This window comes from Erythrolamprus reginae, chromosome Z (genome assembly GCF_031021105.1).
Source record: "Erythrolamprus reginae isolate rEryReg1 chromosome Z, rEryReg1.hap1, whole genome shotgun sequence".
Lineage (NCBI taxonomy): Eukaryota > Metazoa > Chordata > Lepidosauria > Squamata > Dipsadidae > Erythrolamprus > Erythrolamprus reginae.
In genome coordinates, this window is record NC_091963.1 from 49,202,268 (window position 1) to 49,225,705 (window position 23,438).

Sequence of the window (23,438 nt, forward strand, 5' to 3'; positions counted from 1 at the left end):
AGATCGAGACAAAGCTGGATCAGCTATTACAAATTGTTTCAGGCTTTGAACAAAGGTTTCAGAAATTAGAATCGGCTTTGGGAAATCTTTCTTTAGACTTTAAAACAGTTAAAAAAGAAGGAGAGGTGGCAGCTGAAAAAATTCAAAGTTTGGAAAAACAAGCTATAATTCAGGATGAGACTTTTAAACAATTGAATTACAGAATTGCTAATTTGGAAGATCGCCAAAGGAGAAGGAATTTATGTCTGCGTGTATTTAGACCAGATTTTGCTTCAGGTTCAAAATTCAATGAAGCAATTCTAGATTGGATGCAAGCACAGGGTGCTCAGGTTCTTTCTGATGATATTTTACGTGTCCAATGGGCTGTCCCAAGTAGAAACCGGGAGACGCAAAGAGACATTGTTATGGCTTTGGTCAGCGAGAAAAAAACTGAGGACATTTACAAATATTTGAAAAGCTGTGCCAGCCTTAAACAAGATGGGAACGAGATAAGAGTTCTGAGAGATCTCTCTTGGGAAACATTGAGAGCGAGAGATGCCTTACACCCAATTTCAAGCCGCCTATATCAAAGTGGAAAAAAGTTTACTTGGGGTTTCCAGCTGCCATTTTGGTGTTTCAAGAGAACAAGATGTTCAGAGCTCAGTCACTGGAGAAGGGAAAGGCATTATTGAATCAACTGGGTATTCAGTTTCAAGAGAATGAGCCACGAGGAACAGAAGGAGGGGGGGCTGTAGAGCCAAAAAGAGCAGAAGAAGGAGAGGGAGGAGAAGATTATTTCAGCGGTCACAGTACCCCAGACGAGGAGGAAAGGCAAAAGGAGAAAGAGCTTAAGGAGTTAATTGGGCAGGTGGAGGCCATTACAAGGGAGCAGAGAAAAACAAGAGCCCAGTGGGACAAGAAAGCGAAGAAGTGATTTCGTCAGAGACGTTTCTGCAATGCAGTGTTAACTCTTATTTTTGTTGGGGGGAGAAGGGAAAAAGGTAAAGGAAGTTTTAAAAAAAGTAAAAGAAGGAATCATTTAAACGGATAAGGGAGTGTGGGAGAGAAATTTCTCTCTTTAATTATATTTAAACGCGGTTGAAAGTAGAGCTCAGTAGGGTGGGAACACAATCCGGAGTAGTGCCTCATGATTCGACAAGATTTTTTCTTGTCCTCTCCCCTTTTGGTAGGGGGAGCACAGGGGATGGCACTTGGGGGGGGGGTAACTGGGGTAAGGAAGGGGAAAACAAACAAACCAAGAGTGAAACAAGAGGGGGAAAGGGATATTATTGTATATTATGAATGAGTGTAATATAATGATTTTAAATGTAAATGATTTGAGATCTGATTTAAAACGTTACAGGATACAGTGGTACCTCGAGATACGAGTTTAATTCGTTCCGGACCTGGGCTCTTAAGTCGAGCAGCTCTTATCTCGAACGACTTTTCCCCATAGGAATTAATGTAAATAATTTTAATTGGTTCCAGCCCTCAAAAAACTCACAAAGTTAGTCTAAATTATGCAGAAAGACATGTTTTTAATGAAGAAATGTACATGTACATATAAATGAATAATGAAGTTTCTTTCACTTAACTTGTAAACTTTCTTAAACTTTTAAATTTACATATGTTCAACTTCTCTGCCACCCAATCCTGTAGGACAGAGGTCCCCAACCCTTTTTGCACCAGGGACCGGCTTTAAGCGATCAAGAGAGGAATGGGTGAATGAATGGACGGAGGGTGGGAAGGAAGGAAGGAAAGAGGGAAGGGACAGGAACAGAGGAAGGAAGCAAGGAAACTTATGAAAGGGGAGAGTAAGAGAGGAATGAGTGAAGGGAGGGAGGGAAGAAGGTGGGAAGGAGAAAGAAAAGAAGAAATAGAGGAAGGGAAGGTAAAAGAGAGAAAGAAAAAGAGCAAGAAAGAAAGAAAGAAAGAAAGAAAGAAAGAAAGAAAGGGGGAAGGGACAGGAACAGAGGAAGGAAGCAAGGAAACTTATGAAAGGGGAGAGTAAGAGAGGAATGAGTGAAGGGAGGGAGGGAGGGAAGAAGGTGGGAAGGAGAAAGAAAAGAAGAAATAGAGGAAGGGAAGGTAAAAGAGAGAAAGAAAAAGAGCAAGAAAGAAAGCTGCAAGCACCCCCCCGAGCCCCCCAGGCCGGCTGCAACCTTTTAAAACACGCGCGCCGCTTCGCAGCTGTCTCCTGAAGCCGAACGCGGAAGTTAGCGTTTGGCTTCAGGAGACAGCTCCTTGGCGCTTGTATCTCGAATTTGGGCTTGTAAGTAGAACAAAAATATCTCTCCCCTCCCAGCTCTTATCTCGAGTTGCTCTTAAGTAGAGCAGCTCTTATGTCGGGGTTCCACTGTATTGAGAATGGCTAAGCAAATAAGGTGGATATTATGATTTTGACAGAAACACATAAAAGACGGGGAGGAAGGGATAAATGGATTAATGATAGAAATTGGAAATGGGTATATTAATCTTGAGGAACGCAAAATAGTAGAAGTACGGCAATTCTTATTCATCAGAGGATTTTATTTGAAGAGGTTGGAGTTCAGAAAGATAGAGAAGGGAGGTGGTTGTTTGTTAAAGGGAAAATTAATCAAAAGACGTTGACATTGGCAGCAACTTATGCCCTGAATGCGAAAACAAAACAATTTATAACAAATACAAAAAGGAAGCTAGATAACTTTATGGAGGGCACAACATTTTTGGCAGATTTTAATATGCAATTAACAAATGGGATCGGAAATAGTAGGATGTTACATTTAAATAGACTTAATAAGGTGGATCTCCATGCAGATATCCAAAATAGAGGTCCTTATTATTCAGCAAGATATCATACATTTAGTTGCATTGACTATACATTAATGCAGCGTTTCCCAACCGGTGTGCCGCGGCACACTAGTGTGCCGCGAGACACAGGCAGGTGTGCCGCCAAGCTCCCCGCCCGATCTGCCCCCTCTCCTCCGCCGCCGCCCCCTGCCTTGGGGCGCGACTTCTGTCGCGGCGGCTGTAGCTTCAGCTCCTCGGGCCGAAAGCGCTCCCAGCCCTCTCTCGCAGCCCCCTGGCTGGGAGCACTTTCGCTGCGAGAGAGGGCTTTCTCCATCCGTTTCGGGAATGCACGCCCTGCCCTGCCCCTCTCGCGCGCGCGCAGCTCCCCTTTTCTCTCAGCCCTCCCTGGCTTCGCTTCTCAATTCCTCCCTCCTTCCATCTTTCCTTCCCCTCAGCCGTTCTGTCTGGGGGTCTCCCGCTCTTCCCTTCCCCGCCTCCCAGGCTTTGCCTTTGCCACCCCCACCCTTTTTTGGTTGACAAGGAGTCCTTTGCCGCATCCCGCAGTTCGCACTCGGCTCGAGGCCGCTTTCCCTGGCTGCGCTCAGAACCGACAGGGCGCTGCTCTTTCTCTCTCTCACTCTCTCCCGTGAGGCGGGGGAAGGAAAAAAAGAGAGCAAAAAACCCCTTCTTGCAGCGTGCCCGCGCTCGTCCCTTCAGCAGCGAGGGAGGGAAGTCAGAGGGCAAGGGAGCGAGCGCTCTTGTCCTTGGTGCCCTCTGCAGCCTGCCTTCCTTCTTCTTTGCCCCCGCTGAGGGATGGAGAGAAAGATAGAAAGGAAAGAGGGAGGGAGAGATAGAAAGGAAAGAGGGAGGGAGAGATAGAAAGAAAAGAGATAGAAAGGAAAGAGGGAGGGAGGAAAGAGGGAGGGAGGGAGAGATAGAAAGGAAAGAGGGAGGGAGAGATAGAAAGGAAAGAGGGAGGGAGGGAGACAGAGAGAGAAAGAGAGACATAGCAAGAGAGAGAAAAAAAGAAAGAAAGAGATAGCAAGAGAGAGAGAAAGAGATAGCAAGAGAGAGAGAGAGACAAAGAGATAGCAAGAGAGACAGAGAGAGAGAGAAAGAGAGAGAGAGAGAAAGAGACATAGCAAGAGACAGAAAGAGAGCGAAAGAGAGAGAATGAAAGAGAGATAGCAAGAGAGGCAGAGAGAGAGCAAGGGAGAGAGAAAGACATAGAGGGAAGGAAGGAGGGAGAGAGAAAGAGAGCAAAAAAGAGAGGAAGAAAGAAAGAAAGAGGGATGGAGAGAGAGAAAGAAGGAAAGGAAGGAAGAGAGAGAAAGAGGGAGGGAGAAATAGAGTGAAATTGAGGAAGAATTTTTTTTTTGTCCAAACTTTTCTTTAGCCCCCTCGCGCCCCCTCCGTCCCCCCGTTCAGTGTTCCCCAGGATTTTGAAAATATGAATAATGTGCCGCGGCTCAAAAAAGGTTGGGAAACACTGCATTAATGAATAGGGTGGGCAATATACAAATTAAAAAAGTAGATATCAAAAGTATTTGATTGCCAGATCATGCCCCACTATTGGCAAAATTGGAAATAGGTCAGGAACGCAACCAAAGAATTTGGAGATATAATGCAGTTGTGAACAAGATAAAGATAAATTGCAGACAGAGTTATGTGAATATTTTAGAATTAACGGTATAGGTGATATTAAACAATCAATTGTGTGGGATGCATGTAAGGCTTATATGAGGGGACAATGTATGTATGGAAACAGATATTAGAAAGAGGTGAGGTAGAGAAAGGGAAATGAAGATAAGGGAAATAGACTTGATACAAGAGCAGCTAAGATTAACTAAGAGTAGGGATTGGAATAGTTTATTGAAATTGAAAAGGAAACAATTGATGGGATATGATGAGATCCAATGGAATAAGATGAGAATGATGATGAGACAAAAAACATTGAGTTGGGGGACAAAACCAATGCAATAAATGGCAAGATATTTGAAGAAGAGGAAAGAAAAATCATGTATATTAGCACTGAGAGACCCTAGTGGAGAGGTTAGATATGGTAAAGAGTAGCTAGAGAAGATAATGAGAAAATATTATGAGGATTTGTATAAAGAGGAGCAGGTTAATATAGGAGTCATCAATGTTGGGAAAATAGTAAGCGAAGAAGACAAACAAATATAGAATGCAGAAATCACACAAGAAATTGCTAGAGTAACTAAAGGGTTAAAACAAGCCAAAGCACCGGGCCTGGATGGGTTTACAGGGGAATTTTATAAAACCTATATTGCCGCACTTGGGGAAACTGGGGAAAATGTTTAATAATATATTGTTAACTCATGATATCCCGCAGACATGGAAGCTTTCAGAGATTGTTACTATTCCGAAGATGGATCGAGATCTAAGAGAGCCTGGGTCCTACCATCCTATCAACTTGGCAAATCAAGATTATAAAATATTTATGAAGATATTGGCAAATAGACTTGAAAATATTTTACCAAAAACAATTGAAGAGGATCAATATGGATTTGTGAAGGGAAGGAAAATAAGTGAACCAATTAGAAATGTAATAAATGTGATGCACCATGCTACTAAAAGGAAATTAGGAATTTTGAAATTAGATGTTTTAAAGCTTTTGATAAAGTTAACCATAGCTATTTATATAAACTATGTAAGGAATTAAATTTGGGGGATATATTTTGTGAAACTATAAAAGAGATTTATAAAGGGAATGATGCGTATATAAGGGTGAATGGAGCCGCCTCGAGTCTACGGAGAGGGGCAGCATACAAATCTAATAAATAAATAAATAAATAAATAAATAAACAAACAAACAAGAAATTTAAAATACTAAATGGCACCAAGCAGGGATGTCCTTCATCTCCAATGTTATTTGTAATAGCAACAGAGATGTTAGCTAATAAGATAAGACAAGATAACACTTGGGCAGGATACAAAATAGGGGAAATAGAAATGAAATTAAACCTATTTGCAGATGATGCAATTATATTGACCCAGACCCAGATGGAGATGATTAAAGGTATAAGAAATATTCTACAAAAGTTTAAACAGGAATCAGAATTGTCGGTCAATATGGAAAAATCAGAGATTATGTGTTTAAATAGAGGTCCGAGAGAGCAGATAGAAATTAGGAAAGAATCAGGGTTGAAGTTAGGACTAAAGAAAATTAAATATCTGGGAATTTGGTTATTGAGAAATCCAGCAAAAACTGAGGAGGTGAATTATAGATTAATATGGAGGAAAATGTTGAAACAGATGAAAAGATGGAAAGAGAAAAGCTCAGGACAATCTCTAAAATAAGAGCCTTGAAAATGATTATAATTCCCAAAATGATGTATCTGTTTCAGGTACTGCCGGGGGGGGGGCTATCAGCATCCAAGTTTAGAGAGTGGGATAAAAAACTTAATTATTGGGTTGAAGTAGATAAGAGACCAAGAATAAGAAAAAAGTGGTTAATAGCGAACAAAAAAGAGGGTGGATGGGGAATTCCTTGTTTGGAGTTGCATAGGGAAGCATTTCAAATTGAAAGATTAATGGAGCTGCAATTATTCAAGAATAAATGGGTGAAACTGGAAAAACAGATAAACGGGATGAAGAATAGAGAATTAATCTTTATAAAGTGGAATAGGAGCGACTTAAATAAACGAATAGGTCCCATGAAAGGGACTATGGAAATTTGGAAAAATGGCAGGGGAAAATAGGATTATATAAATCAAAACTGTCATCGATTTATGTAATAAATAAAGATAATGAAACAAATTTAAATAAGGGTATAGGAGAATTGAAGGCAAGAGGGATAACTAAGATAGAACAGTTATATGAGAAGGATGGGAGGCCAAGTAAAAATCGTATAGAATGGTGGCTGGGTAAAGGAAGGTGGCTACAAATAAATGCAATATGTAAATATCTGAATGAAAGAGAGAATAAAGAAGCACTATTTAGGGAGGAGATAGAGCTAGAGAAAATAATAAGAGAAAAAACTGAGGGTACAAAGGCGCAAGCAATATATATAAGATGTTAGTGAAGTCAGATGGGGATGTGATCCAAGGATTGACTAAATGGTGGCAAAATGAGATACAAGTAGAGGTTCAAGAGATGGAAAATACAGTAGAGAATATAAGGAAAATCAAGAATACAAGAGTTAGGGAAATGAGAAGGAAAATATTACATAAGTGGTATTACACACCCGTTCAACTTACACACTTTCAGCAGAATGTTAAAGGTATCTGTTGGCATGGGTGCCAAGATAAAGGAGTGTTTATGCATGTGCTCTGGGAATGCCCAGTGGTGCAGAACTTTTGGCAAAAAGTGCAAGAGGATATTAATAGGATATTAAATATAAGATGGACGATTACTAAGGAAATGGCAGTATTAGTAAAAAGTAGTGAGATGGGAGAATACAGAGAAATAAAACAAGCAGCGATACAAAGCGCTCAGGCGGTAATAGTCTTGGGGTGGAAAGACGCGACAAAATGGACAATGCAAAACTGGTATAGGTATATGGTGGACCACATTCAATAACACAGCTACTCTCCAAAAAGATCTTGACTTTGTGTCTGAATGATCAAACATCTGGAAACTCCAAATCTCAACCAAGCAATGCTCTGTCCTACACATTGGCAAAAATAATCAAAACACCAAATACAAGCTGAACAGACAAGACCTTGTTTGACGACCTTCACTCGGTGAAAGACCTTGGAAAACATATATCAAATGACCTAAGTGCCAAAGCCCATTGCAACAACATTGCCAAAAAGGCTTTAAGACTTGTTAATTTCTTAGAGTCCTTTCCCGGTCCCTACAAGGAGGCAATTGTGCACCCCCTCCTCAAGAAGCCTTCCCTGGATCCAGCTGTACAGTGGTAACTCTACCTATGAACGCCTATACAGTACTTACAAACTTTTCTAGATACGAACCAGGTGTTTAAGATTTTTTTGCCTCTTCTCCTGAACCATTTTCAACTTGTTTGTTTGTTTGTTTGATTGATTGATTGATTGATTTCTATGCAGCCCCCCTCCGAAGACTCAGGGCAGTCTGTTGGAGTAATGTTTTGGAAAAGCTAGCCCACCCAGATAGCTAAACCAGCCTGCCTCAGACCAGGATATCAGGAACCTTTTTCTTAAAGATAATTGAAGACACGTAATGTAATAATCTTTCTTTCATAGCAAATCTACAATAGCTATTTATACTAGCTATCTCTCTAGCAGTTACTATACAAAGTACTCACAATTCTCTGTCTACTATTCACAGCTACAATGTATACAATCTCAGCTATCTACAATATTCAGCTACAAGTCATCATCCACCACTGGCTAGACTAATTCACAGGTCACTCTAAACCATACTAAGCCATAATACCTTCAAGCCAAACCGCAGGCTACACCTTTGCAAAGGTCCATTATGTATATATTCTTTTGTCAGCCAATCAGATTACATTACAATCTCATATTCACTATGACTAAGCAGTTTTTCATGGTTAAAGTTACTACAATTCTTCTCTCTGCAATTTGGAATATTGCATCAGGTAGGCCCCGATCCTGACACCCCTTCCAATATTCCCATATTGCAGACATATACAAATATTCCATCATTTCTTTATGTTATTCAAATCCATGTTAACATATCAATTAACCATACATTGCATTGCTTTCATGAATCTACAATTCATACATTTGTAATTTATATTTTGGTTTACAACTTCATTGCCCAACTTTACATCATTATGTGCATTTATATCATATTTTATGGAGTATAAGGCGCACCAGAATATAAGATGCACCTTAGTTTTTGGGGAGGAAAATAGGGAAAAGAACCTGCTTACCAGGTATTCATCTGGCTAGGGTCCTTAGTCTGGTCAGTTTAATCACATTATTTTATACATTATTTTTAAGAGCTTAATTTTTTTTTATTCTGAGAGAGTAACAATGAAACAGCTTGCAAGTCAGGAAGAGCTGGGAACATCATTAGCATCCAGAAAGAAACAATCCGAGCAAGTAGAGCAATGGAAAAACTCTCCAAAGACTTAGGGCTTGGAAAACATTCTTCTTTGCAGAGAGTAATAATGAAAGAGCTTGCAAGCGGGTAAGAACTGAGAACATTATTAGCACCTGGTAAGGGCTGGAAAAGAAACATTTGGAGCAAGTTAGACCAATGGTGAAAAGATCCTGCAAAGACTTAGGGGTTGGAAAACATTCTTTGCAGAGAGTAACAATGAAAGAGTTTGTGTACATTAATAGCAGCTGGTTAGGACTGGAAAGAAATATCTGGAAAAAGCAATGGGGAAAACCCCCCTACAAAGACAGGGTTTTTAATACATTCTTGGCAGAGAGTAACAATGAAAAAGCTTGCAAGCCGGTAAAAGCCAGGAACACTGTTAGCACCTGGTTAGGGCTGGAAAGAAACATTTGGAGCAAATAATGAAATCTGAGGATTATGACAACAAGATGGTGGATGAAATTGCCCAAATGGCAGTAAAGGGAAATATTGTGGCTATGGGTGATTTCAACATGCCTGACGTTGACTGGAATATCCCCAGTGCCCTTACATGCAAAAGTAAGAATATAGTAGAGGTCCTTACAGAAGCAGCTCTGGTACAGCTGGTTAAGACACTGACTAGTGGGGAGAATATTCTAGATTTAGTTTTTACAAATGGGAATTGGGTTTCACAGGTTAAACTGGGAAAAAAAATTAGGTTGCAGTGACCACCTATGTTTGTGGTCTGATGTAAAAACCGATTGTGGGCAATCCTATGCTACAACCAAAGTATTGGATTTCAGAAAAATAAATTTTAATGGAATGGGGGAATACTTAAATACTGAATTAAAGGGGAGGGGAAAATGGCAGGAGCAAACGTGTATAAAGAGTCTGGAATGGAGGCGAAACAGATAATATATGCTGCTGAAGCCTCAAAAGAGGAAGAAATTGCCAAATCTGTAAAAAAAGGTATATAAAACCTTCTTCAGATATATTAGTGAAAAGAAGAATAAAAACTGCAGCATCACAAAGCTTAGAACAATACATACACTGATGGGAATAAGGAGGCCACTGAGCATTTTAATAGCTACTTCTGTTCATCTTTCTCAAAAGACAGCTTACAATATGATACTATGGATGGATATAACATTGCTTGCAGCTGTAGGGATTCAGCTCCAGTGATCTGGGAGGCCGACGTCTTAGAAGAACTTGAACGATTAAAGATAAATAAGGCAATATTTAAGGCAATATCCACCCCAGAATTCATAATGAACTCAGATCTGCCATTGCTACCCCTTGACTGATTTGTTCAACCAATCCCTTTTAACAGGAGATGTTCCTAATGATTGGAGAACGTGTTGTGCCTATCCACAAGAAGGGTAGTAGAGAAGAAGCTGGTAACTACAGGCCAGTTAGCTTGACATCAATTATAGTTAAAATGATGGAGACTCTACTCAAAAAGAGGATAAATCAGCACCTAAAACCGAATAACTTATATGACCCAAACCAGCATGGCTTTACTTGAAGGCAAATCATTAAAGACTAATCTCATTGATTTCTTTGACTATGTCACAAAAGGTGTTGAATGAAGCTGGTGCCGTGGATATTGCCTATCTGTACTTCAGCAAAGCCTTTGATACAGTTCCACATAAAGAGCTGGTAGATAAGTTAGTGAAGATTGCACTTAACCCCTGGATAGTTCAGTGGATTTCCTGCTGTCTGAAGTGTAGACATCAGAGGGTTGTTGTTAATGGCGAGTATTCTGAGCAGAGATTGGTTACAAGTGGTGTGCCACAAAGGTCTGTTCTGGGTCCTATTGTTTTCAATATGTTTGTGAGTGACATAGGGGAAAGTTTGGTAGGGAAGGTTTGCCGATGACTCTAAAGTGTGCAATAGGGTTGATATTCCTGGAGACGTCTGTAATATGGTAAATGATATACTTTACTAGATAAATGGTCAAAGCAATGGAAACTGCAGTTTAACTCCGTATTTGAATGTACAGTATTCTGTCCCATTTTTGATTATTTTCAAAATTTATATTCCTGGAAATAATCACCTTTGCAAATGAACTAGAAAATCTGTAACCTTTTAAATCTTCATCATAACCCACAAACCTAAGTTTTTGCCATCTAGGCTGCCCTTTCAAACGTTTCTCTACAGCAGTGTTTTTCAACCAGTGTGCCGCGGCACACTAGTGTGCCATGAGACATGGTCAAGTGTGCCGCGAAGCTCAGAGAGAGAAAGAAAGCAAGAGAGAGAAAGAAAAATAGCAAGAGAGAGAAAGAGAACAAGAGAGAGAGAAAGAGAACAAGAGAGAGAGAAAGAGAACAAGAGAAAGAAAGCAAGAGAGAGAGAGAGAGAGAGAGAAAGAAAGCAATACAGAGAGAGAAAGAGGGAGGGAAGGAGAGAGAGAGAAAGACATAGAGGGAGGTAGGGAGGGAGAGAGAAAGAGAGCAAAAAAGGGAGGGAGGAAGGAAGAGAAAGAAAGAGATGGAGAGAGAAAGAAGAAAGGGAGAGAAAGAGGGAGGGAGGGAGAGAGAAATAGAGCAATAGAGAGGAAGAGAGAGAGAGAGAATTTTTTTGTCCAAACTTTTTTTAGCCCCCACCTTCCCCACGCTCAATGTGCCCCAGGGTTTCGTAAATGTAAAAAATGTGCCGCGGCTCAAAAAAGGTTGAAAATCACTGCTCTACAGGAATAAAAACATGGGCAAAAGAACCAAAAATCCTCAGATATTTCAAATTAGGTCTCTTTTTATATAATGTGTAGTATGGAGTCTGGTTCACACTGGAACTCCAAGTCCTATTAAATAAAAAGTTGCAGTGTTAACGGCTTCTCCCCGAAAACTAAATAGCAATCCTGCATCTGTTAACAATGCATCCCTAACCATGCTTAAAGTGCCTATTTTCCTCCCTGCAAAACCACTCTCTGCCGGGGAACAAGGATTAGTCATCCTGCGAACTATTCCTTTAACATTTAGCCATCTCTTGAAATTGGAACTTGTAAACTCGCCTCCCCAGTCCGTTTGCAATTACTTAACCTTACATGCAAACTGCCTTTCTATCATGGCTACCCACTCATTAAATCTGGATAATACCTGTATATCTGATGTAATCATCTACTAAAACAAACACATACTTAGCACCATCTTGGCTAGTTTTAAACAGACCTGCCAAATTTGCATGAAGCAATTCCATCGGATTCTTAGTCACCCTCGTGCTAAAGTTAGATATTGGCTGCTGCTCAGACGGGAGAGGGAGGGACACAGTGGGGTACTATAGTGAAGTTACAAAGAATCTTCTTTGTTGACCTGTGAGGGGAAAAAAGGAGTATATTAGTTGTTACTGTTGGATGATGGAAAAAACCTAGGAACTAACTGAGTGAAGCGAATAGATTGAATATGATGTGAGAATATTTAACCATGCTACGTGTTGTGGTTGGCTTCAGATCAGCTCCTGTGTCTGCTGATTCTGACGCAGGGGAGTGGGAGCCGTATGTTTACAGATGACCAGTCTGGCTGGAGGACGAATCAGACAGTGAACCAGAAACAGAGACAGGGAGAAAAATGGAGCAGGAAGGGACTGGAGAGACAGAGAGAGAAATGGAGTCAGTCAGATCTCCAGCTAGAGGTTCATCTGAATCAGAAGGTGAAGAGTCAATGAACAACCCTATTCTGAATGCTCAGGTGCGGAGAATGCTGGAAGACAAGAGCAGCTATGCAAATGCAGAAACAAGTTATAGGTCACAGGTGATAAGACTTAATGACACTGCTGCAACCTTGAAAAAGGGGAGGGTTGGAGTGATTTGTGTGGGAGTCTATTGTTCAGTGTTGAAGAAAGTTTGATGAATTGTGGTTTGGTGTTTGCTGTGGCTTTCTGGACATTTTCAATTTGTGAGCTATTTCTGACTGACGTAAGTCTGAAGGGCTCCTGCACTGACTGGAGTAATTTACTCTGACCTATTGACTTTTTAAACTAACAATTGCTCTGAAACTGTGGTTTGCAGTTTTCTGAATATAAAGGACAATCATTGCTTACAAGCCTGCTTTGTATGTATATTTGATTAATTACTTTGTTCCAGGGTGGCTCGAGGCCAGATAATTCATACCTTGTAACTGCTCCAAGCTGCAGGAAGGGTAGGGCTGGCTGCAATACTGGCAGCTTCGGGGGGGGGGGGGGTCCTTTCCACAGCGGTTCAGTTCGTTACCTCCAGGAAGCTGCACCAACTTTTTCTTTCCCGGGTCCGGCGGTTCCGGTGGCTTCCCTTCATCACGTGACGTTCCTGACGCTGCTGCTGCTCCTCAAAGGGAAGCCGCTGGAACTGGGAAAGAAAAAGTTGGTGCAACTGCCTGGAGGTAACGAACTGAACTGCTGTGGAAAGGAGCCCCCCGAAGCTGCCGGTATTGCAGTCAGCCCTACCCTTCCTGCAGCTTGGAGCAGTTACAAGGTAGAGACTGGGAGGCTGTTAAGAGGGTGGCCAGGAGGGGCGTGTCGGGATTCCGACTCCCATTCTCTCTCACCCGGTCCCCTCAGATCTTTATCCCATAGGAAATAGAGGAAATACTGTAGATTTAATTGGTTCCCAGCAAGTCAATGGGCTGGGAACCAATTAAATCCATTTCCATTATTTCCTATGGGATGAATTAATCCGGTTCTCGACCAAATCAGTTCTCGACCACACTTCTGGAACGGATTGTGGTCGAGAACCGAGGTACCACTGTAACTGATTCAGTGACTTTCTCAGAGGTGTTACCGGTTTGTGGCCAGGAGGATAAAACAACTTGTATCAGAGAGTTTAATGTGTGGTTAAGGCACTGGTGTAAAGCTGAAGATTTTGGCTATGTAAGTCATGATGTCAGTAGATGGTCTAATAGGGAGTTGTTTAAGACGAATGGTTTGCATCCATCATACAGAGGTACCCAGGTGCTCGGTGAGGAGTTGAGAACTTTTTTGGACAGGCATTTAAACTATATAAAGGGGACAGAGATGTAACTAATGTAGATGATTTCTGTCCCCGATCAATGAAGATAAATCAGTTTCTGGAAGCTTATGAAAAGGGAGCTGCAAATAAAATAGATGTAGTTGTTGATGATAAGGGGCAAACTAATAATGAAAATATTGTTCTTCAGGTAATGTGCACGAATGCTCGAAGCTTGAGCAACAAGCTCTGAGTTAATGGCCATAATATCTAGAGATAATTTGGATCTGGTTGCCATAACTGAGACATGGTTTAAGGATTCTAATGAATGGGAAATATCTAATAATCATCTTCCCTGGTTTATTTGTATTTTTTCACTGTGTCTTTTCTTAGAAACATAGAAACATAGAAGACTGACGGCAAAAAAAGACTTCATGATCCATCTAGTCTGCCCTTATACTATTTTTTGTATTTTATCTTAGGATTGATATACAATGATCCCCCGGTTATTGCGTCCCCGACCATTGCGAACAGGCTAATTTGCGATTTTTGAACCCGGAAGTCAGAACACCATCTGTGCATGCGTGCCCTTTTTTTTCTATGGGCACGCATGCATAGATGGCGCCGGGCAGATCAGCTGCTGGGCGGCTTCCCTAGGTCTTCCCCCTCTTGGCGGGCATCAGCGAGGAGTTTCCCCACCGCCCACGCAAACTCCTCGCTGCTGCCGCTTCGCTCGGGCTGCTTCCCAGCTGAGTACTCAGCTGGGAAGCGGCCTGAGCGAACGGCTTGTCCGCAGCCTGCCTGCCCGCGCGCCCGCGGCTCGCGCGCCCTTCTCCCGCCCACGCCGTTCGCTCGGGCCGCTTCCCAGCTGAGTACTCAGCTGGGAAGCGGCCCGAGCGAACGGCTTGTCCGCAGCCTGCCCACGCCATTCGCTCCCCCTCTTGCTGGCGGGAGAGCGAGAAGCCCTCCCCAGCACCCGCTCGCCCGCCGTTCGCCGCTCACCCGCCCTTCACCCGGCCACCCGCCGTTCGCTCGCTGCTCGCCCGGCCACCCGGGTTCGTTTGGCTTGAGGGCTCAGTTGGGAAGGCGCGCGGGTGTTTTAAAACGTCGCCGCCGACATGGGGGGCTCGCTAGCACCCCCCAAACCCGGGTTGGGGGCTCGGGGGGGTGCTAGCGAGCCCCCCATGTCGGCGGCGACGTTTTAAAACACCCGCGCGCCTTCCCAACTGAGCCCTCAAGCCAAGCGCAGAAGTTCGCCTTTGGCGCTTGGCTTGAGGGCTGTTTGGAAGGCGCGCGGGTGTTTTAAAACGTCGCCGCCGACATGGGGGGCTCGCTAGCACCCCCCCAAACCCGGGTTGGGGGTTCGGGGGGGTGCTAGCGAGCCCCCCATGTCGGCGGCGATGTTTTAAAACACCCACGCGCCTTCCAAACTGAGCCCTCAAGCCAAGCGCAGAAGTACGCCTTTGGCGCTTGGCTTGAGGGCTCAGTTTGGAAGGCGTGCGGGTGTTTTAAAAAGTCGCCGCCGACATGGGGGGCTCGCTAGCACCCCCCAAACCCGGGTTAGGGGTTCGGGGGGGTGCTAGCGAGCCCCCCATGTCGGCGGCGACGTTTTAAAACACACGCGCGGCTTTCCAATGAGTCCCGAAGACAAACGCGGAAGTTTGACGTTTGTCTTCGGGACTCATTGGAAAGCCGCGCGGGTGTTTTAAAATGTCGCCGCCAACATGGGGGGCTCGCTAGCACCCCCCCGAACCTCCAACCCGGGTTAGGGGGGGTGCTAGCGAGCCCCCCATGTCGGCGGCAACGTTTTAAAACACCCGCGCCACCCCCAATCTTCGGCTCCTCGCTAGCGCTGCGGAAGTAAAAACACCATCTGCACATGCGCAGATGGTGTTTTTACTTCCGCAGCGCTACTTCGCGAAAACCCGCTCGTTGCGGGGGGTCCTTGAACGGAACTCTCGCAATGAGCGGGGGATCACTGTATGTTTATCCCAGGCATGTTTAAATTTAGTTATTGTGGATTTACCAACCACGTCTGCTGGAAGTTTGTTCCAAGGATCTATTACTCTTTCAGTAAAATAATATTTTCTCATGTTGCTTTTGATCTTTCCCCCAACTAACTTCAGATTGTGTCCCCTTGTTCTTGTGTTCACTTTCCTATTAAAAACACTTCCTTCCTGAACCCTATTTAACCCTTTGACATATTTAAGTGTTTCAATCATGTCCCCCCTTTTCCTTCTGTCCTCCAGACTATACAGATTGAGTTCATTAAGTCTTTCCTGATATGTTTTATGCTTAAGACCTTCCACCATTCTTGTAGCCCGTCTTTGGACCATTCAATTTTGTCAATATCTTTTTGTAGGTGAGGTCTCCAGAACTGAACACAGTATTCCAAATGTGGTCTCACCAGCGCTCTATATAGCGGGATCACAATCTCATGTGAGTCATGTCAGGATCAGGGCCTACCTAATGCAATATTCCAATTATAGCACTAGCTCTCAGCCTCTATTACAAAAAGCAAGAAAAGTCATCAAACACTGAACATAGAAGTCCTTTCTTATTCACCTACCAAGCTTTTTTCATAATTCACTAACCACCATCTATCACCGAGCAAGTGTTTTCTTTAGATATAACAAAATATACAATTTGACATATTTTAGATAATGCAAAGCTAGCATGTTTTCTCTTATAAATTGTATAATATTTTAGATCATTAAAATGGAATGATGCAAATAAAAAAATCTGCTTAATACAAGGAAGTGTATCAGCTGGATTCCAAAACATGTCATCAAATAAAATCTAGAGATTATGAATTGCAGCTAGTTCCATTTTGTTTAGCAAAATTTTGAAACTTTTAAACACTATCAATATAACCTTTAATACAAAACAGTATTTCATTAGACTTTAAATACATTAATTAAGTATTAAAATCAATCATGTGAAAGTCTTAATATTTAATATTGTTAGATTATGTATTAAAGTGGTTTTATTATTTATTTACTCAAAACCTTTCCAGAATGCTTTATTTTGCATCAGGGGGTCTGTATCTCACAAGATAAATGCATTTGGAAGATCAAATAAATTATATATAAAACATTTGTCTTAATACTTGTCATTCAATATTAAATATCACCCAATGGTACCACCTTGAAGCCTCAATCTATTTTAACCAACCAAACATTTGTATTATTCAAATGTTGCCTATTAAACAGTTATTTCTCAAGCCATAGTACAAAAATATGTATCTAAGAATAATAAGCATATGAGTTTTAAAATACTGTTTTAAGATTTAACGTTACCACATTGTCTTAGTAGCACTTAAAGAACAAATATAAATTCTGTCATATATTATTATTATTATTATTATTATTATTATTATTATTATTATTATTATTATCATTATTATTATTATCATTATCATCATTATTGTTCTGCTGGGCTCTCTGGTAGAAGCCTCCTGAAAATTCACGGGTACAAATTTCAGACACACACACGTTTGAAAATTCAAAACAATGTCCTTTATCACAAAATTCAAAAGAAAAAAAGCACTCTTTTTGTATTGCAAAGAGCACTCTTCCCAAAAACAACCTTGTCGGCTGTACAAGTCCCTTAATCAGTCCTTAAGTACTTAGCTAGTAGCTGTGAAGAAATGTCACAGCCCTCCTTCTTCCCACAAAGTGAAACACACACACACTTTACTCTGCTTTGGTGTCAAAGGCGTGAAAAACCCACAAAGTTCAGACACAGCGAGGCACGATCCTGAAGAACTGCAATCAGATAATTTTCCACAACGGCCAAACTAGCACGCTGCTATAAATTAGAGGAGCTCTAATTACTGGAGCCCCACCCAAACACAGGTGGCCTCTCTTATCTCCTGTAATATTTCCTCAATTGGTCTCTTCGATGCATAAGTCTGCGCCTGCATGGGTCTAACACTTCATTATCCGAATTGACCGAAGATAATGGTGATTCTCTTCCAAGTCACCCCCACCTTCGTCTTTGTTCAAGGAAACAATCATGAAGTTGATGGCTGGCCATGAATAGCCAGAAAGTTGCAATCTGGTATACATTGCCTGGCTCTAAGAACACTCGAAGGTATCAATCATAATTAAATGGGCCAAGCTGATTAGAAAGGAAGAGTTGAAGCCAGTAGGAAAACATATAAATCTAGTTACCATATTTTTTGGTGTATAAGATGCACCTTTCCCCCCCCTAAAATAGGCTGATAATTTGGGTGCATCTTATATTCTGAATGTAGCTTCCCCCTCTAGCCCTAACTATCTGCTAACGATCATCCCAGCCCTTACTTTGCAAGCTCTTTCATTGTTTCTCTCCGCGAAGAATGTTTTCCAAACTCTACGTCTTTGCAGGGTTTTTTTCATTGCTCTGAGTAAGTTTCTTTCCAGCCCTAACCAGATGCTAACCAAGCTCTTTCATTGTTATTCTCTGCCAAGAATTTTTTCCAAACCCTGTCTTTGATTTCTTTTTTTTTTCATTCTCTATTTGCTCCAAATGTGTCTTTTCAGCCCTAACCAGGCGCTATCAATGTTACCAGCTTTTACCAGCTTGGAAGCTCTTTTATTATTACTCTCTTCCAAGAATGTATTCCTAACCCTGTCTTTGTAGGGGTTTTTTTCCATTGCTTTACTTGATCCAGATGTTTATTTCCAGCGTTAACCAGATGCTGTTAATCTTGACTGTATAACTATTGAACCAGGATTGGTTAAAAGAGTTATGATTCCTATTAACACCAGATAAAGAGGGTTGCTATCGGTTCACCCCAGTTCAAGCAAATCAGCAATGGCGGCAGCGGGAGGTTCCCTTCCACCTGCCAGACATCATCATTGATGATCTGTGCATGCGCATATGTACCATGTGCAAGAGAAGTGAGTGTGCATGTGTGTTCACAGTTCCAAACTGGCAGCGAAGGTAAGTGAAACCCTCTACTGACCAGATGGATAGGTAGAAAAAACTGGCCAAAGAAGCTGAATGCAAAATAGCAAAATCTGTTCAAGGGATTTGTCATCTAAAATGGCTATACACACAGTTTATTTTATTTGTGATTGTCCCTTGGCAATATCTTTGGATGGAGTAAATTTTCAAAAAGGGAGCAACAAAGATCTTCAAAAGCAACATACTGGGACAGTGATTGCTCTAAGAATGGTTATTAACCTGGAATTGGGAAATTGGGAAAGATACATTTCTTCATATGATAGTGTAGTCAATCAGAGACAGTGCATTGTGCCTACCCAATGAGAGAACTCTTCTCAGAGTCAGTAATAGTAGTGTCATTCAAAATTTGCAGATCTAACTTGCATGCCTATAGCATCTGTAATTCCCTAAGTGTCCAGTGTAGCCATCAGATTCTCTAATTAAGAGGGGAGGGAATACCCTACAAATTATGTGGAATTTTGAAAGTTTTTATCTCCCATATATTTTTCAATTCCCCTTCATTGTTTATCAAAACTATCCATTTTTAGAATGAAAAATCTGTGAAGAAACAGATTTTGTTGTAGTTGCTGTGATTGATTGTTCTTTCTTATATTCTATTCAAAGAATCAATATGCAAATAACATGAATATCCTTAAGTCATCATATATTTTTAAAATTCTATTAAATTAAATAATACAAAGGAATGGATATTAAAAATGCAATTGTGAGTATTTTTCTCACTGCTTCCCATGTTATTAATTTCCTTCAAAACTCTATTTACTATTCATAAGTGCAGGAAAAAACACAATCTTATACGGTATTAATAATATACTGTAATAACAATGTACAATATTATTATTTAAGGACACAACTGTATTGATGTTGATTTTTTTCCTAGCATGGTAAAATACCACTAAATATAGTGCAGATTAAGGTTGAAAAAGGCTATTACAAACTCTTGATATCTCAGTAAAAGAAATATTTAAATGTGCATCATTCAGAGACTATGTATTTCCAAACATAGAATGGCAACAGCAACAGCACAGAGCAAATACAGATGTCATGCATTTATAGTTTAGACAACACACAATTTTTGATAGCTTGAATTGCCAATGTACGGTTTGCTCTTTAGTACTGATTTTCATGGAAGCTTTGCTTTGTTGTCATATGTATGCAACAAATACAAGATAATTTATTTTTTTCACTAAACATTAAGGAGATTTTAAGAACAACATCTGTCTTTATATTTTATATAAATCTTGTAACACCTTGTGACTAATCTTTTAAGCCCATTTTATTAAAAAAAAGCATAGGAGATGTAAACAAGTGATAGTCATAAATCTCCTTGATTTATTTTTTTTCTTTCGTTTTTATAAAAGCCATTGTAGTCTGTTTTTCACTTCATTTTTCCTATAAATCTTTTCCAGCTGCCACTAACGAACTAAAAAAGTTTGTGAGAATATTTGTTAAAAAATGTATTCACAATTTTAGCTGATGCAGAGTAAATAAAGAAAGCCACCTGCAATGTTTTTGAATAAAGTCTATATTAATGTGGGTGTATGAGAGAGAATGATATAGCATATAACATATATGATATACAAAATGAAAACTTATTTTGTACATTAAATGGTAATGGTCCTAGTCATTTAAAATAAAGGGGATGATTCTTTTTCTGAAACCTAGGGGACAGCACACAGAGATAGTCGGATAGTTCTGGACAGAAAAAAAGGAAAAAAGAAGATCCCACTGTATATGTAAATGTTTGATTTTTACCTAAAATAAATTAAAATAACAAAATTTGCATTGTAACATTTAGGTTTATAATATTAAAGAACTTTCAAGGATTGCCTAGTTTCAATTATGAAAGTTCTAAAAAATCCTACTTTTAAAAGAATAGCTCTTGTACTTTCTGTTTACACAAAAGATCAGTTGGATATAACCCTATCAGAACTATGGACTAAGTTGAAGCTGAAATTACTACGTAAGAATTTGCAAATGCCAAAAGAATGTATTTACAGCTATCAGTGCTCACTTGTCACCAATACCGTAAACTTTTCAAATGCTGAAGACATATGAAAGAATACTATAATACCGTATGTGCAAGGAACAAGCACATTCAAATTTTAGCCATGTAAATAATCTTTAGCTCTGTGATTGCAGAAATATAGTAATCAGTGTTATATTCCTTTATTTTGCAACAGCTTTTTTCAAAAGTCTATGAGATATACTGTAACTTCTAATTAGATTAGATATGCAGAATACATCAATCAACCATACTGAAACACTTTGTTTTGAATTTTCAAAAGTTTTACAGACAAACATAAAAACAAGAAGCAATGAGATAAATACATACAACAAAAGGAAAAATAAATAAATAAAGAAACTGCAAACAATACAATACCAATAATACGAATAACGCAAAAAGAAAAAAAAATCTAACAATACTAATTACTTATCAGTAATATTCGCTTCCTTGACATCAATATATCCATTATACATTCAACGTTACAATCTTTTATGAAATATCTCATCACAATTTTATTTTTTTTAAGTTTATAATTTTTTTCTTTTTTCAAGCCATATGTACAATTTCTCCCATATAATGTATATTTCTTTCCTTTGCTCATTTCACAATTCTAATGTAAGTTTGCTGATTTCTGCACATTCCAGTAGTTTATTGATTACCATTGTTTCAGAGGGCATGTGTTCATTTTTCCACATTTGTGCAATTGCTAGTCAGGCAGTTGTCAATATATGTATAGTAAGGTAGTATTAGGCTTTTGAATGTTTTCCTCTTATTATTCCCAATAAGTATGTTTCTGTTTTTAATTCCAATTCATAATCTAATATTTCTTTCATCCAGGTTTAAATCATAGTCCAAAATTTCTTGCTTTTGGGCATGTCCACCAGAGGTGGCAGTATGTTCCGTAATTTTTTTTACATTTCCAGCTATTGGGATCTAAGTTTGGATAAATTTTTGCAAGTCTTACTGGGGCATAGTGCCACCTGTAAAATAATTTATAAGGGTTTTCTTTATAGGATACCAATAGTATCAATAGTACCAATAGATCCTTCCAAATTCTTTCCTATTCCTCTAATGGAACTGTAAAGCCAACATTTTTCATCCAGATTACCATGTTTGGTTTAACTACTTCCCCTATATTATCATATTGTAGAAGATAGTTATACATTTTGGTTATAAATTTGATGTCCAGGCTGGTTAATATTTTGTCTAATTAGCTGTATTTTTTAGCTATTCCATAATTTACAATGTCTGACTTATATCTACTGTGGATTTGATAGTAAATTAACCAATTCATTTTCCCTAGTTTAGCTTTTGATTTCAGGTTTCCGTTTGTGTCTAATAAGTCACTATATGTTAATATTTATATTTTATCTAATGTATTTGCGTGCTTTGTTCCCTCAATTGATTGATATCTACTTTGGCATTTCTATGTAATGTTTTTTTCTGTAGTATCGTTGCTCTTAGTGCATGTTTGAAATTGTGTGTTTTACACTTTTTTTCTCCCATAAATGGGCATGCCACCCTTCTTGTTTGTTAAAGCCTTCCAGTATTAGAATTCTCTCGTTATGCAGGTTAATCCAATCTTTCGCCCATAATAGAGTTGCTGCCTGGTAGTATTTCTCTAAGTCTGGGTGGCCAAAGCCTCCCCTAAATCTATGGTACTAGAGTGCCTTAAGCTTTAACCTTGGTTTTTCCCCCCGGCCAAAACAGATTTTGTTATTGCTTTGTTAATTTCTTTGAATAATTTTTTTCTTCATTTTTATTGGTGTTACTTGGAAAAGGTATAGCCATTTTGGAAGGATATTGGATTTCACTATAGCTATTCTCCCCATTATTGAAAATTGTATTTTTTGCCATCTTAGCATATCTTGTTTTGTTTTTTGGAGTAGACTGGCATAATTATCTTCTTTTAATGCAGAATATCTTGCAGATATTAACAGTCTTAAATATTTAATTTTTTTTGTTACAGTGGTACCTCAACTTACGAACTTAATTCATTCCGTGACCAGGTTCGTAAGTAGAAAAGTTCGTAAGTAGAAGCAATTTTTCCCATAGGAATCAATGTAAAAGCAAATAATGTGTGCAAATCCATTAGGAAAATCCAAACTTTAAGGCTTAAAAAAAAAGCGGTGGGTGGACAAAGTGAAGGTTAACGGAGTGGAGATGGACAGTGAGGAGAAGCGAGGAATGGAGGTCCTAAAGAAGGCTAACGCTGCCCCAAATTGCTCCCAAAACCACACCTCCAGATGCTTCCTACGCTGCCCCAAATCGCTCCCAAAATCACCCCTCCAAAAGCTTCCTACACTGCCCCAAATCACCTCCAAAATCACCCCTCCAAAACCTTCCTACATCACCCCAAAACGCTCCCATAATCACCCCTCCAAAAGCTTCCTACGCAGACCCAAATCGCTCCCAAAATCACCCCTCCAAAAGCTTCCTATGCCACCCCAAATCGCTTCCAAAGTCTTCCAAAATCACCTCTACTTTCAAAATGCCTTGTTTCTCCTTGCTGCCTTTCTTCAATCCAGTTGCCTTCATTAGGACCTTGATTTGGGGTGGCGTACGAAGCTTTTGGAGGAGTGATTTTGGAGGCGATTTGGGGTGGCATAGGAAGCTTTTGGAGGAGTGATTTTGGAGGAGATTTGGGGTGGCGTAGGAAGTTTTTGGAGGGGTGATTTTGGGAGCAATTTGGGGCAGCGTAGGAAGCTTTTGGAGGGGTGATTTTGGAGGCGATTTGGGACAGCGTAGGAAGCTTTTGGAGCAGTGATTTTGGAGGTGATTTGGGGCGGCGTGGGAAGCTTTTGGAGGGGTGACTTTGGGAGC

The 23,438-nt window shown here is 40.2% G+C and overlaps 1 protein-coding gene across 4 annotated transcripts in view; it reads right to left on the reverse strand.

Moving 5' to 3' along the window:
• Positions 1 to 23,438, reverse strand: part of TBC1D5 (TBC1 domain family member 5) — a 584,043-nt gene that overhangs the window by 380,607 nt on the left and 179,998 nt on the right. For 3 of the 4 annotated variants that reach the window (XM_070727732.1, XM_070727729.1, XM_070727731.1), the window contains exon 3: positions 11,910 to 12,050. The exons of the other annotated variant lie outside the window; for it this stretch is intronic. The gene's annotated coding sequence lies outside the window, so the exon portion shown is untranslated. The remainder of the gene's footprint in view (positions 1 to 11,909; positions 12,051 to 23,438) is intronic. 4 annotated transcript variants of the gene reach the window in all.